Source organism: Scyliorhinus canicula, chromosome 15, assembly GCF_902713615.1.
Source record: "Scyliorhinus canicula chromosome 15, sScyCan1.1, whole genome shotgun sequence".
Taxonomy (NCBI): Eukaryota; Metazoa; Chordata; class Chondrichthyes; order Carcharhiniformes; family Scyliorhinidae; genus Scyliorhinus; species Scyliorhinus canicula.
In genome coordinates this window covers 100,488,046-100,503,986 of record NC_052160.1, presented here as the reverse complement: position 1 = coordinate 100,503,986, position 15,941 = coordinate 100,488,046, and positions in this window count along the sequence as shown.

Sequence of the window (15,941 nt, the reverse complement as noted above, 5' to 3'; positions counted from 1 at the left end):
GAAGACCAGTGTGGGATTTTGCAGACATCTGTACTGTGATGGATGCCCGATGCGCCTGGGCAGTGGACTATATCACTTTCAATCTGCACCAGGCCCACCAGGATACCCGGGCAGCAGGATTCACCGCCATCTCCGGCATGACCCTGGTTCAGTGGGTGATCGATGACTGACATGTCCCCCTCCAAGCACCGGTTAAACTGGAGGTGCCCTTCATCAATGCGAAGAGCTTCCACTCCCTGAATGTGTAGTTTGTGTGTGACCACCGGCGGCACATCATGCATGTCTACGCCCAATACCCAGGCAGCATGGACAACGCTTACATCCTGGTCCACTCTGATGTTCCCCTCACCCTCGGGTGAGGGGATGATTCTTGGGCGACAAGGGTTGCCCACTGAGGTCATAACTGATGGCACCTGCGTAGAGGCCCCAAACCAACATGGAGGCCCATTATATCAATGCCCATGCAGCAACCGGGAGGGTCATTGAGATGTGCTTCCTATGCCTGGAACATCCTGCTGGAGTGCTCCAATATAGCCCCAATAGGATCTTGAGCATTGTGTTGGCTTGCTGCGTCCTGCACAATATTGCACGCAGAGGGGCGATATGCTGGAGGAGGAGGAAGAACAGTAGGTCTCATCTGACGAGTAGGGTGTCCAGGATAATCCGAGCGTGGAGCCTGGACTGGCAGCCAAACGTGTGACCCAGAGCCGGTGCACACAGGACAACTTAATCACCTCCCGATTTTCCAACTAAGAGGACTGGGGCAACTCTGCCTTTCCAACATCTGCCTCCCCCACATCAAAATGAAACCCCTTCCCCATTGCTGCTTAGCTCTTTCCTCTCGCTCAGTTCTTCATTCCACCTTCCCTCTACCTAAGTCCATCACTCCACCTTCCCTCTCCTTCAATCCTCACTCCTTCCCACTACCAGAGGGGGGGGGGGGAGAGGGATGTTATAACCTGTACGAGACCCACGGGGTCGGACCAATTAGTCTCTCCGTGAGTCCCGTCGAGTACGAGCTTCCCCGCTGAGGGGCGGGGCCCCATCTGCAGAGCAATGGACACTGTGTATAAAAGCTCAGCCCAAGGGGGAGCCGTGCAGAGAGGTCCCGGCAGGGACTGGTGTACCTCATGTAAATAGTTACATAAATAACCAGTTTCTCTACGCCTCTCACATGGACTCCTCTGTGGTCGCAACAGGGGTCAAATGAGTTTCCATCAATTTACTGAATATGCCCTTAGGGATAATTTATGTGCATCATTCTTGCAGGAGGTAAAGCAGGTAGAGTCCTTGTAGGAGTTGTTTGTGCAGATATTTTTATCTTCCCTTGAAGCTCAGGTTCCTTCCACAAACATGAGCATATTCGTGTGTAGCCAGTGTAATTTGTCCAGTTCCAATAGATGCTGAATGATTTAGTGTGGCTGGCCAATGATGGTCGATTCAATTATAATAAGGGCTTAATTCAGGTCACTTCAGTTCACTGCTCATTCTGAGTAATTAACAGTTGGGGAATTCATTTCCTCTCTATAGTTATTGGCTCCTGCCCCTTAATTGCCAGTTTTTCCCACGTGCCAGGCTGCAACTGAGCATTTGAAGGTGATCCACATTCGGCAAAGTGATTCACATCTGCCACCTTCTCTTTAATCATTTGGGCTGAAAGGACTGTGATATCTATGTTGAACGTACGCAGTGTGGTGGTAAACAGATTCCTCCCACAGTATATCATGGCAATTCCAATGTAACCTGCTTGTTGGCCTGCAAAACTAAAATCAGAAAATCCATTGCAGTTTCAGAGTTAAATTGAGCTATTTTAATGTTAGTAGCAATTCCACAAGGTCAAGAATAAGTATAATAAATGGGTAGTGGTAATGGATACTTTGGTATTGGTTATAAGAATGTAATGTGGCCATCTAAAATGGCCTCCCGCAAAGAACGCTGGGAAATTTGGCCAAGCTTGAACACAGACAGGCTGCAGCCTGCAAATATACAAGCTCCTTTTTTCCAGCGCCCGGGGGTTTCCTGACGGCGTGGGGCTACCCCACGATGGGAAACCCCCATTGACCGGCCGGTGTAACGGAGAATCCCCCTGGCGGATCGAGGCAGAAATATGGGGCGAAATTCTCCGACCCCATGCAGGGTCGGAGAATCGGCCGGCAGCGGCGTTAATCCCGCTCCCGCAGGGTTTTTAAATCTCTGACCGGCCAAAAACCGGCGCTGTGCAAATCCCGCCGGCAGCCTCTGAAAACAGCTGGCGCCGGCGGGATTTCATTTTTTTTTAGTTTCCACAAATCTCCGGCCCGTATGGGCCGAAGTACGTCGGCGAAAATCACAGTTGCTTTAAAACGGCGTCAACCATTGATGATGGTTGACGCCGTTCAGTGTCAGGGGGGGGGTGGGTTGCGGCATCGGGGGGGGGGGGGGGTTGCAGCATCGGGGGGGGTTGCGGCATCGGGGGGGGTTGCGGCATCGGGGGGGTTGCGGCAATCGGTGGGGGTGGGTTGCGGCATTCGGGGGGGGGGTTGCGGCATCGGGGGGGGTTGCGGCACCGGGGGGGGGGGGGGTGGGTTGCGGCATCAGGGGGGTTGCGGCATCGGGGGGGATTGCGGCATCGGGGAGGTTGCGGCATCGGGGGGGGGTTGCGGCATCGGGGGGGGGTTGCGGCATCGGGGGGGGGGGGGTTGCGGCAAATCGGGGGGGGGGTTGCGGCTCGGGGGGTGTGGGTTGCGGCAAATCGGGGGGGTTTGGGGGCAGCGGCGTGCAGAGAGGGGGGGCGATGGATGCCCGGGGCCAACGCACCGTCGCCCCCCCCTCTGTACGCCGCTGCCCCCTACCCCAACCACCCCCCCTCACCACCCCACCTCCCTCCAACGCCCCTACCCCCCTCCCCACCACCCCTACCCCCCTCCCCACCACCCCTACCCCCCTCCCCACCACCCCTACCCCCCTCCAACGCCGCTCCCCCATCTCTCGCAACGCCGCAACCCCCCACCCTCAATGCCGCAACCCCCCCTCATCGCCGCAACCCCCCCCTCTCAACGCCGGGTCCCCCCCCCCTCTCAACGCCGGGTCCCCCCCCTCTCAACGCCGGGTCCCCCCCCTCTCAACGCCGGGTCCCCCCCCCCTCAATGCCGGTACCCACACCCCGTCCCCCTCCCTCTGAAGGCCGGTACCCACACACCCCCCCCCTCTCTCCTACCCCCCCTTCCTTCCTCCTCCCCCTTCCTTCCTCCTCCCCCCTTCCTTCCTCCTCCCCCCTTCCTTCCTCCCCCCCCCTCCTTCCTCCTCCCCCCTTCCTTCCTCCTCCCCCCCTTCCTTCCCCCGTTAGGAGGGGGGGTGCGGCGTTAGTGGGGGGGGGGGTTTGCGGCGTTGAGTTGAGGGAGGGGGTTGCGGTGTTGAGTTGAGAGAGGGGGGGCGGCGTTGGAGGGGGGGGCGGCGTTGGAGGGGGGTAGGGGTGGTGAAGGGGGTAGGGGTGGTGAGGGGAGGGGGTTGGGGTAGGGACAGCGGCGTGCAGAGGGGGGGCGACGGTGCGTTGGCCCTGGGCATCCGTCGCCCCCCTCCTCTGCACGCCGCTGCCCCTACCCCAATCCCCCCTCACCACCCCTACCCCCTTCACCACCCCACCCCCCTCCAACGCCGCCCCCCCTCCAACGCCGCCCCCCCTCTCTCAACTCAACACCGCAACCCCCCCCTCAACTCAACGCCGCAAACCCCCCCCCTCAACTCAACGCCGCAAACCCCCCCCCTCAACTCAACGCCGCAAACCCCCCCCCTCAACTCAACGCCGCAAACCCCCCAACGCCGGGTCTGTCCTCTCTCCTCCTCCCCCCCCCAAATGCCGGTCTGTCTCTCTCCTCCTCCCCCCCCCCCCCCCAAACGCCGGGCTGTCTCTCTCCTCCTCCCCCCCCCCCAAAATGCCGGGCTGTCTCTCTCCTCCTCCTCCCCCCTCCCCCCCCAAACGCCAGACTGTCTATCTCCTCCTCCTCCCCCCCCCCCCAAAATGCCGGTCTGGCTCTCTCCTCCTCCTCCCCCCCCCCCCAAACGCCGGGCTGTCTCTCTCCTCCTCCTCCCCCCCCCCCAAAACGCCGGGCTGTCTCTCTCCTCCTCCTTCCCCCCCCCCCCAAAACGCCGGGTCTCACCACTTCCGCAGCTGGTGAAACTGACGCGTATCGCGTCAGTCAGCTGCTGGCCCCTCCGGGAACGGAGAATAGCGGCCTAAAAGAAGGCCCCGACGGCGGAGTCATCTACACCGATTTTTCTCGCCGGAAATCGGCGTTACGACGGTCTGCAGAGAATTTCGCCCATGGCGCGGCGGGGCGGAGAATCCAGACCATTATATTATATCTATTTGGTGCAGGAAGGGTTAAAAACCTGGGTCAGTGTGTGTATGTCTGCTGCCGTAGTGTTTTTAAAAATCCTGTTTTGGAAGGCAGCCAGGCTCCTTGGAGACGGTTGGGGGGGGGGTGGAATCAACGCATAGTTAAATTAATTTGCAGCCATGGATATTGTTTGCTGAAGTTGGGCGAATGGAATTTTGTATTTGCAACTCTTGAAATGTTCATCACTGGGCATTATGATGATCAGCATTTTTAATTGAGCAACATGGTTGGTTCAAATATATGTTCACTGGTTTCATCTGGCACCCGGGACTCGGTAGCCGTGCCAGGGAGACCTCTTCAGGGCGCCATTTAGTACTGGTCTACACAAACAAGGACCAAGTGCAATGGTACCTTGGGGGGGGGGGGAGTGGGTCTCCCAGACCATTGGGGACCCCCGGGGGTTAGGGACAGCGCAGGGAAACACCCTAGCTCTCCCTCTGCACCCGTGCAACTTGGCATTGTCAGCCTGGAATCCAGGCAGTGCCACCTGGGCACCTGGTTGGCATCGCCAGGCTGGAAGTACCAGGGTGCCCCAGTGCCAGGTTGGTGCTGCCAGGGATTGGGCTTGGGGCGGGGGGGGGCTTGCCAGGTAGGGGAAACTGAGGGATGTTTCCTGGGGGCTTCTCCAAAGTTGGGGGTGTCAAAAATGGGCGGGGCTGAAATGAGGTGGTAAGAAAGATTGGAGCCGCCTTCCAAAATGGCATTCTGATTGACGTGGAGCCTTACCTGCTGGCGAGGTTCAGCTCACCAGCAGTAAATCTCTCTAAGTGCAACCTCGATGGAGGGAATCTCTCCCAAACAAAAGAAAAATTGCAAAGTGCAGTTGAATGGTGGGTGATTCTCGGTTAGCAGGCATTCAGCAGACTTTAACTCAAATCTGCCGAATCACACCCATTATGTTCAGATTAGTAAACAGATGTAGTTAATGGGAGGAGCAAGGGGCTGAAGCAGTTTCTGGAGTTTCAGTTTAGTTTAGATCTGTCTGTGAACAGACGAGCTTCTTCTCTCAAAGCGGTTTAGTTAAAAACACTTTTGCTTGTGAACAGAACAGAGGTTTCTGAAAAGATTGGTAGTTTAAATAGTAGTTTGACACAGGCAAGAACCTGCAAGTTGTTTCCTGAAGGATCTCTCTCTCTCTCACAGAGCGGTGTATCCAAGTTATCTCTTTACAGCAAGTATTCCTGGCTTGGTTAACTGTACTTAAACGTTGATTTGACCTGAGATGGGTTTTATTTTTAACTGATAATCGTAAACTATTTTCTTTATGAGGTTAAAGTTAGTAATACTATGTTAGTAAACTTTGGTTTAATATGCCATTTTCCTATAGGTGCCTGGTGTCACTCCTGGAGCAAAGTATCCTTTCCTCACAGTTTTACAAATGAAATAAAATATTGAGGTTTTATGTCCAATATCCTAGCAACTGTTGTGTCTGGTCCGGGGTCATGATAACAACTTTTGTGCCTCTGGGATGTACCAAAATCAATGAACCAGTTCTGAAGGGCAATCACTGTTATAACGTCAGGAATGCATATTTCACAAACAGCAAAGAGATAACTGACCACCTCATCTACTCCTAATGCCCTTGGCTAAGGAATGAATGCTCGTCACGATACCAGGGAAATGCTCCCGTTTTTTTCCCCAAGTGACGAAAGAGGGCTGGGAGGAGACTCATGTGGATAAATATCAGCGTGGACTTGTTGAGTCGAATGGACTTTTTCTGATACGGTGGATAATGCATGTCATCTCACAAAGCAAATGCCTTTCTATCACTGCAGCCATCCTTCAGCACTGTAATAAAGTGTCGGAGCAAATTGTGCATTCACTTTTTGATGTGGTTCAAACACATGACTCTCTAACTCGAGAGTCGAGAGTACTACTGAGCCAAGGCTGACAATGCAAATAAGACAAATTCGGATGGCTACATTTCACTGGATACTGGGGTCAGGCTATGGCCTTGAATTCATTCACTGCAATGTGTCACTTAATGGGATATTGTGCAGTTCAACAAACAGTAGTAAATTGGTGGACTCTCTTAATTGTAATAATCCTTGGAAATATTTGTAGTAAATTGTCATAAAATCATTACAGTACGATGGAAATTAAAACTAATAACTGCCATTGATTGTCATTGTTACGGCCATGTGAGGAGGAGTAAAAATCACTCTCCTATTATACCGTTCTAAATCTGATTGTAAAAGTTTCTTTTGTGAATTTAGCGAGGATGTGCTTTGCCAAAACCCTACTGCAGGAGTGCCACTGTGTATATTTTCAAATCATAAAGAATTAGCCAAACAGTTTTTCTGAATTTAAGGAAAGAACAGGGTAGGTTTATTGACCTACATTCCGCATTTATAAAAGACTAGGTAAATCGCAAGCACCATTCATATGTCTCACACGCTCCCTAGTCTCACACACATACACTCTAATACAGATGGTGGGATAGGGTATAGGTTGAAGAGTTTGTTAACTGTTTGTGAAGACAATAAAACAACCAAAGAAATATAGGATTAATTGTCCTTTATTTGGTCTTGATACAGTGATTCCATGTTGCAGCTGTTTTGTTTAGTTGTTTAGGTAGTCATATGGAGCAAATTTTCACATTTTATTCAGAAATATTTCGGTTTGCAGTAGATTTCTCTTCTCAAAGTGATGACTTTGCAAATCTGGGGTGCATTGTTTTAAAGGGAGAGAGAAAAGAAGCTTCCTTTCAGAACAACATTCTGTTCTCTCTGGCTTGCTAAGCAATTCTTAAAGGTCCTGCTGACTGTATATCCCAGAGGAATATGATTACCATGTCTGCTGTGGTAATTGTTTTGTAGAGCAGTTACTGCATTCTGATATTATCCCTAAAATTTTGAAGAGTTTCAAGTCAGCATGAAAGCCAATAGGAGATAGGCTCTTTCACACTCCTTACGGGGATTCGGGTGTCTGTTACCTTTATATGAAGGCTCCGCCTTTTCAACCTTGCCCGTCCGTGAAGTGTGGCGATCCTCAGGTTAAATCGCTACCAGTCAGCTCTCCGCCTCAATTGGGTTTCCCGTTGTTTCCATTTGATGAGTTGCCTGGGCTCTTGGAGCAACTCACAGAGGGAATACATACAATGCCCAAACAGAAATAATGGTTTGAGTCTCTGACCGGCTTCACCACTCCTTCATTACGTTCACTCCACCCGCCACCACCCAATGGAAGCATCACTTCGGCGACACGGTAGCACAGTGGTTAGCACTGTTACTTCACAGCTCCAGGGTCTCAGGTTCGATTCCCGGCTTGGCTCCATGCCCAATCTGTATGGTCTCCCAGTCCCTGCGTGGGTTTCCTCCGGGTGCTTTGGTTTTCTTGCATAAGTCCCGAAAAAAGTGCTGTTAGGTAATTTGGACATTCTGAATTCTCACTCTGTGTACCCAAACAGGCATCGGAATGTGGCGACTAGGGGCTTTTCACAGTAACTTACTCCATTGCAGTATTTATGTAAGCCTACTTGTGCCAATAAAGATGATTATTACTATTATTGAAATGTATGTTCAAAAGGACATATTTTCTGGCACAAATCACAGACTGGTTTCCTCATAGCCTGTCTTACTTTCATACCCTTTCTTCTTTTCTTTAACATAGTGGTGCAGAATACATTATTTTAGCCCTGATCCAAACAAAACTCATCGTGTACTTGAACTGGAGTACTGGACTGGACTAAAAAAAGCAAAAAAAAAGGTTCAGATTTTACGGTGGGAGTTTAAGAACTGAATTCAGCTCAAAAAGAAATCCGGGGCAAAAGAAATGAGTGAAAAGTGACCACGAAACTCAATGTTTACAAACTCAACTGGTCCACGAAGATTATGGCCGAGATTCTCCCCTACCCCGTGGGGCGGGGGGTCCCGGCGTAGCAGAGTGGCGCCAACCACTCCGGCGTCGGGCCTCCCCAAAGGTGCGGAATTCTCTGCACCTTTAGGGGCTAGGCCCGCGCCGGAGTGGTTTCCGCCAAGCTGACTCGCGCCAAAACCGGCGGCAACAGCCTTTGGCACCTGCCGCCTGCCGTCGGAGCTGGCTGAAAGGCCTTCGCCGGTCCGCGCATGCACCGGTGGGTCAGCGGCCGCTGACGTAACCACCGGTGCATACGCAGTAGGGGAGGGTTCTCTTCCGCCTCCGCCATGGTGGAGGCCGTGGAGGCCGTGGCAGCGGCGGCGGAAGAAAATGAGTGCCCCCATGGCACTGGCCCGTCAGCTGATCGGTGGGCCCCGATCGCGGGCCAGGCCACTGTGGGGGCACCTCCCAGGGTCCAATCGCCCTGTGCTCCCCCCAGGACCCCGGGGGCCCGCTCACGCCGCCAATCCCGCCGGCACCAGAGGTTCTCCAATTCCAGCCGGCAGGAGAGGCCTGTCAGCGGCGGGACTTCGGGCCATCGCGGACCGGAGAATTGCCGCATGGGGCACGCCAATCCACACCCCGCCGATTACCGGGTGGCGGAGAATTCCGGCCACGGCAGGGGCGGGATTTACGCCGGCCCCGGGCGATTCCCCGACCCTGCAGGGGTTCGGAGAATTCCACCCCATGTATAATTAATTAATGGCAACTTGTTGTTCTTATCTGGCCTGCACTACTATGTGCCTCGAATGATACTTCAAAGTCGTTAACTCTTAATGTCCCCCACCTTTGAAGTGACCCCCTGAACCATTTACCTGTATCAAACTCAGGGCAACTGGGGGATGGGCAATGGATGCCAAAATTCCTCCCCACAACCCATTCCATTGACCAGTTCAACAGAATGCATAATTGTAACAGTTAGTGGATTTAATATTGTAGCAAGCAATGTTAAATCATCAATACATGGTGCATAAGTCAGTGTCAGGGCAGCACGGTAGCATTGTGGATAGCACAAATGCTTCACAGCTCAAGGGTCCCAGGTTTGATTCCGGCTTGGGTCATTGTCTGTGCGGAGTCTGCACATCCTCCCCGTGTGTGCGTGGGTTTCCTCTGGGTGCTCCGGTTTCCTCCCACAGTCCAAAGATGTGCAGGTTAGGTGGATTGGCCATGATAAATTGCCCTTGGTGTCCAAAATTGCCCTTAGTGTTGGGTGGGGTTGCTGGGTTATGGGAATAGGGGGGAGGTGTTGACCTTGGGTAGGGTGCTCTTTCCAAGAGCCGGTGCAGACTCGATGGGCCAAATGGCCTCCTTCTGCACTGTAAATTCTATGAAATGTTATGCAGAATTATGGATTGAGCTTTATTCCAGTACATATTTTACTGCGTGATGTATTCTGTATTTGTGCAGTGCATTGTATGTATTTGTGCAGCAGCAGCACATTTGTCCAGATGCAAATGAATTGCTTTGTTGCATCTCAGAATTTACACCTTGCAGTTTATTTCAATTAACCTGACACCCATGGGTTTTGAAAAGACTGTTTAATAAGCAAATACTGTATGATTTACCTGAGCACTTAGATTACTTGTGTGAACAGTGATTTAGAAATAAAATGTTTCTGCTGCTATCCATCAAAATGATAACACTTTGCTTCGGTGCAATTGACTTTTTCCATAGCATGGACTGAGCGAGCATAGGCATGTTGTGCATTTCTCAAGCCACAGCAGTTTTGTTCAGTTTTGACCCAAGTGTCACCCAGACTCGAAACGGTAGCTCCATTCTCTCTCCCAGTGGCGGACTGGCCAGGGTGTCAGCTTGCCCGATGGCAAGTGGGCCCCTGATGAAGTGAGCCCCCTATATCAAATAAAAATGCAATAAGGAAACAAACACAAACAACTGTTTTAGTAATAAAAGGAATAAGAAAAAAAAGAGAACAGGACACAAATAAGCAGTGCATGAAAAGGAACAAAGCAGAGGAGGTAGTGGAAGGATGTGGAATGGGGGGCCCGGGTCAGGCATAATTAAGGAAATTCCATGTTTTCAGCAAGAGTGTGTGAATTTAAAGATAAAGTTACAATTCGTGATTTGAGATGGTCGGCAACGTCAAAGGATATCAAGCAGTAGTCTTGGTTCAGCCGGTACATCGGTCCGGGGCCCGGAGAGCCAAGAAGGGGCCCGTGAATCTCTGAAGGGTCCTTAAAAATTATAATTAATTAGATAAATAAATCTCCAACTTCTTTACTGAGATTTGTATTCTAACTTAACAAAATATAATTGTTTTTAAAAAGAGCAATACCAAATAAAAATGCAATAAAGAAACAAACAAATAATCACTCATGAAGGAACAAAGCAGTGTTAAACGGATGTGAAAAGGAGGGGGGGGATGGTTCACCCAGGTCAGACATAGTTGGAAATCCACGTTTTCAGCAAGAGTGTGTGAATTTAAAGATAAAGTTACAGTTCGTGATTTGAGATGGTCGGCAACTTGAAAGGATATCAAGCAGTACATAGGGTCGTGAGGTCACCGAAAAGGAGAAGCGGTACCTTTGATCGTGAATCATGAGGTCAAAGATATTGAAGTGATAAGCCATGATCGGTAAACTCAAAGGGTTGTGACTTGTAAAACTACACTGGTATCAAACTGGACATGTTAACTTTGGTCGTGGGACCATTCTTAATGTCTTACTATAGTCGGACCAAACTTCTAAGTTTCATCAGTTGTCTCAGTTGCTTGCTGGTGTGAACACTGGACAGTGGATTGTCTCCTCTTCTGAAGCTGCATAGGCCACTGTAGTATTGACTAATGAACATAGCCTATTGAAGTGTAAGTAAGTTATTTTATATTTTTTATCAAGTAGGGGTTTATTTGGCTTTCCTTCAAGTTATTCTTGCAATCATCAATATTCATTTTTCCCAATAATAAATAAAAAATTCAAGTATAACATTCTGTATTTACATTTGATATCTACTGCCAGTAATATGTACAGTACATGTACACAGTAATTACTAAGAAATACACATTTTTTTCCACAAAAATTTTAATTGTACCCTTTTTTCCATATGTATTTTTTGAAAATTTAATTTATTCGTTACGAAAATTAAATGATAGCATTGTAGTTGTGGGTGGGCCCCTTTGTCTCCTGGCAACCAGTATTTTTAGACCCAGTCCGCCACTGCTCTCTCCCTACAGATACGGTCAGACCTGTTGAGATTATCCAACATTTTCTGTTTTTGCCCGGGAGTGTGCTGCTGCAGCAGAAATACATACAATACAAAGCACAAATACAGAATATAGTACTCTGCAAAATACGAATTGAACTACAACTCCATCCATAATGTTACTCCATCTTCCATGTGGTGGTAAAAATGGCTTCTGCCTGAATTTTTTATTCATTGTATTTGGATTTTGTTTATTGTCACGTGTACCAAGGTACAGTGAAAAGTACTTTTTGTGAGCAGCTCAACAGATCATTAAGTACATGAGGAGAAAAATAAATAAAAGAAAATACATAATAGGGCAACACAAGGTACAAAATGTAACTAGATAACACCGACATCGGGTGAAGCATACAGGGGCATTCATAAAAGAATGATACCAGGGGCGGGATTCTCCGTCCCGCCAGATCCGTTTTCTGGAGCATCAATCCCCCACCGGCAGCGGGATCCTCCATCCCGGCAGCCAGCCAATGGGGTTTCCCATTGTGGCCACGCCGTCGGGAAATCCGCGGATGCAAGTGCGCTGCTGGCAAAGCGGGCGATCCCCCCGAATGAGAATCCCGTCCCAGATGTCTCATGATTCATGTCACATGACTAAACCACAGTACACAACAGGCAATCACGCAAAGGCATTTCCCCAAAAAAACCCTTCATGTAAAAAAAAATTTGAAGTTGCAAATTACCCACATACACAGTCTTTAAACAAAGTAATCGCGCGCAGACAGAAATCTGTTCATTTTCAGCTTACATTTGTCTCCATACACGCACTTTACACACAATCTTTAAAGCATTTAGGTCTTCCAATGGTGCGCATGTGGGATGTTATTGGTTGTTTGTCTGGTATCTGCTGGTTCCTGAGGTGACTTTGCCACTCTGGGACATGTTGTTGGCAGTGGCGAGTATTGCTGATGATCCGTTGCATTTATTAGGGAGCAGTTGACCTCTGGGACCGACAGTCATTCCATTCCTTATTCAGTCATCGAAATCAAATCTTCCTCACTGGCTGTCTGTTGTGAAGGAGCAGCTTCTCAAGTTGAACATAGGTGTCTGCAGGTGAAACTATATATCTGGGGCGCGATTCTCCGAAACGGAGAGAAACAGCCGACGCCGGAGTGAAACCCGGAGTGTTTCACTTCGGCGTCGGAGGCCGCTCCTCGCCCCCTATTCTCCCCCCCCCCCCCCCGCCCCTGGGGGGTTAGGAGCGGCGGTGCGCGAATCTCGGGCGCCGGGCCTTGACGCTTGCGTCAAAGCGGCGCGCCGAGAATGACGCAGCCGGCGGCGCCTAAGTGATGTCAGCCGCGCATGCGCAGGTTGGCCGGCTCCAACCCGCGCATGCGCGGTTGCCGTCCTCCCCTCCGCTGCCCCGCAAGACATGGCGGCTTGATCTTGCGGGGCGGTGGAGGGAAAAGAGTGCGTCTCTTAGAGACGCCAGTCCGACGATCGGTGGGCACCGATCGCGGGCCAGTCACCTCATGAGCACGCCTGTGGTGCTCGATCCTCCCTCCGCCCCCCACAAGCTCCACACTTACCTGTCGCGTGCTGTTCACGCCGGCAGTGACCAGGTGTGGTTGACGCCGGCGTGAACCGGTCGGGTTCGTCAGGCCGCTCGGCCCATCTGGGGCGGAGAATCGCTGGTTGCCGTGAAAAACGGCGAGCGGCGATTCTACGAGCAGCGCCGCGCAAAACGTGATGTGCCATTTTGGGGGGATGGGAGAATCGCGGGGGGTGCCAGGGCGGTGTGTCGTGATTCACCCGGCCCTCCCGTGATTCTCCCACCCGGCGTGGGGAGCGGAGAATCGCACCCCTGGTTTCTCACTTTCAACACGCGTCATAGAACATAGAACATTACAGCGCAGTACGGGCCCTTTGGCCCTCGATGTTGCGCGACCTGTGAAACCATCTGAAGCCTATCTGACCTACACTATTCCATTTTCATCCATATGTCTATCCAGTGACCACTTAAATGCCCTTAAAGTTGGCGAGTCTACTACTGTTGCAGGCAGGGCCTACTACCCCTACTACTCTCTGAGTAAAGAAACTGCCTCTGACATCTGTCCTATATCTACTATCCCTCAATTTAAAGCTATGTCCCCTCGTGTTGGTCATCACCATCCGAGGAAAGAGACTCTCACTGTCCACCCTATCTAACCCTCTGACTATCTTATATGTCTCTATTAAGTCACCTCTCAGCCTTCTCCTCTCTAACGAAAACAACCTCAAGTCCCTGAGCCTTTCCTCGTAAGATCTTCCCTCCATGCCAGGTAACATCCTAGTAAATCTCCTCTGAACCCTTTCCAAAGCTTCCACATCCTTCCTATAATGTGGTGACCAGACCTGCACGCAGTACTCCAGGAGCGGCCGCACCAGAGTTATGTACAGCTGCAGCATGACCTTGTGGCTCCGAAACTCAATTCCCCTACTGATAAAGGCTAGCACACCATATGCCTTCTTAACAGCCCTATTAACCTGGGTGGCAACTTTCAGGGATTTATGTACCTGGATGCCGAGATCTCTCTGTTCATCTACACTACCAAGAATCTTGCCATTGGCCCAGTACTCTGCATTCCTGTTACTCCTTCCAAAGTGAACCACCTCACACTTTTCCGCATTAAACTCCATCTGCCACCTCTCAGCCCAGCTCTGCAGCTTATCTATGTCCCTCTGTATCCTATAACATCCTTCAGCACTATCCACAACTCCACCGACCTCCGTGTCATCTGCAAATTTACTAACCCATCCTTCTACACCCTCTTCCAGATCATTTATAAAAATGACAAACAGCAGTGGCCCAAAAACATATCCTTGTGGTACACCACTAGTAACTGAACTCCAGGATGAACATTTGCCATCAACCACCTTCTTCTTTCACCTAGCCAATTACTGATCCAAACCGCTAAATCACCTTCAATCCCATAGTTCCTTATTTTCTGCAATAGCCTACCGTGTGGAACCTTATCAAACGCCTTACTGAAATCCATATACACCACATAAACTGCTTTACCCTCATCCACCTGTTTGGTCACCTTCTCAAAAAACTCAATAAGGTTTGTGAGGCATGACCTACCCTTCACAAAACCGTGTTGACTATCGCTAATCAACTTGTTCTTTTCAAGATGATTATAAACCCTATCTCTTATAACGTTTTCCAACATTTTACCCACAACCGAAGTAAGGCTCACAGGTCTATAATTACCAGGGTTGTCTCTACTCCCCTTCTTGAACAAGGGGACAATATTTGCTATCCTCCAGTCTTCCGGCACTATTCCTGTCGATAAAGACGGCATAAAGATCAAGGACAAAGGCTCTGCAATCTCCTCCCTGGCTTCCCAGAGAATCCTAGGATAAATCCCATCTGGCCCAATTGAGGTGACAATTGCTTTACACAGGTTCCAAGTGTGCTGACTATTGTTGAGTGCGTTGCATGTTTGCTCTCTGACCGGTTCTTCATTTCTAAATTTTGTCAAATTTTTGCAGCTTTTTCTCAAAGTGGTTTTTTCTCAAATTTGGCTTTCTGTCATTTCAATTTGATTTTGTCACTCATAGAACATAGAACATAGAGCATACAGTGCAGAAGGAGGCCATTTGGCCCCTCGAGTCTGCACCAACCCACTTAAGCCCTTACTTCCACCCTATCCCCGTAACCCAATAACCCCTCCTCACCTTTTTGGTCACTAATGGCAATTTATCATGGCCAATCCACCTAACCTGCACGTCTGTGGGAGGAAACCAGAGCACCCGGAGGAAATCCAGGCAGACACGGGGAGAACGTGCATACTCCGCACAGACAATGACCCAGCGGGGAATCGAACCTGGGACCTTGGCATCGTGAAGCCACAGTGCTATCCACTTGTGCTACCATGCTGCCCATTCTCTTCTACTTCTCTAATTCTTATTTCAGTAGTTTTTTTAGATATTGGAAGGGTAGTCTGGGTGTGGAATTATTAATTGCTGGACTGGACTACTTTTCACGTCTTCGGTTTCTCCACATTAACTTTGCCTTGTACACATTTTCAAATGATCCCTTTGACAATTTTGGTCACTATCTCAGACTTTCCATTTGACTGGGGATAGTGTGGAGATGATGTGCAGTGTTGAATTTGCAAATATTTCATGAAGTGTCTGAATTCTTTACTCATGAACTGAGAACCATTGTCACTCATCATAATTTCAGGAATACCATAATGACTGATGTGTCTTTCATATATTCTCGGAACTAACTGGTAGTCTTTGACATCAGCTGGTCTAACTGCCAGTAGTTTCAATAGTAATAAATAATAATAATAATCACCTATTGTCACAAGTAGGCCAACTGCGATGAGAAAATCAGTGCCTTTGAGAGTGAAGCAGTCTACTCCAAGCTCGAAATCATGTTTGGCGATTGGGCGGAGAATGGGCTCCAACGTCGAAATCGGGACCGACGCCAATTTGACGTCAGTCAGCTATGCTCCGCCCCCTCTAAAGTGGCATCATCACGTCGCGCTCTGTCACAATGGC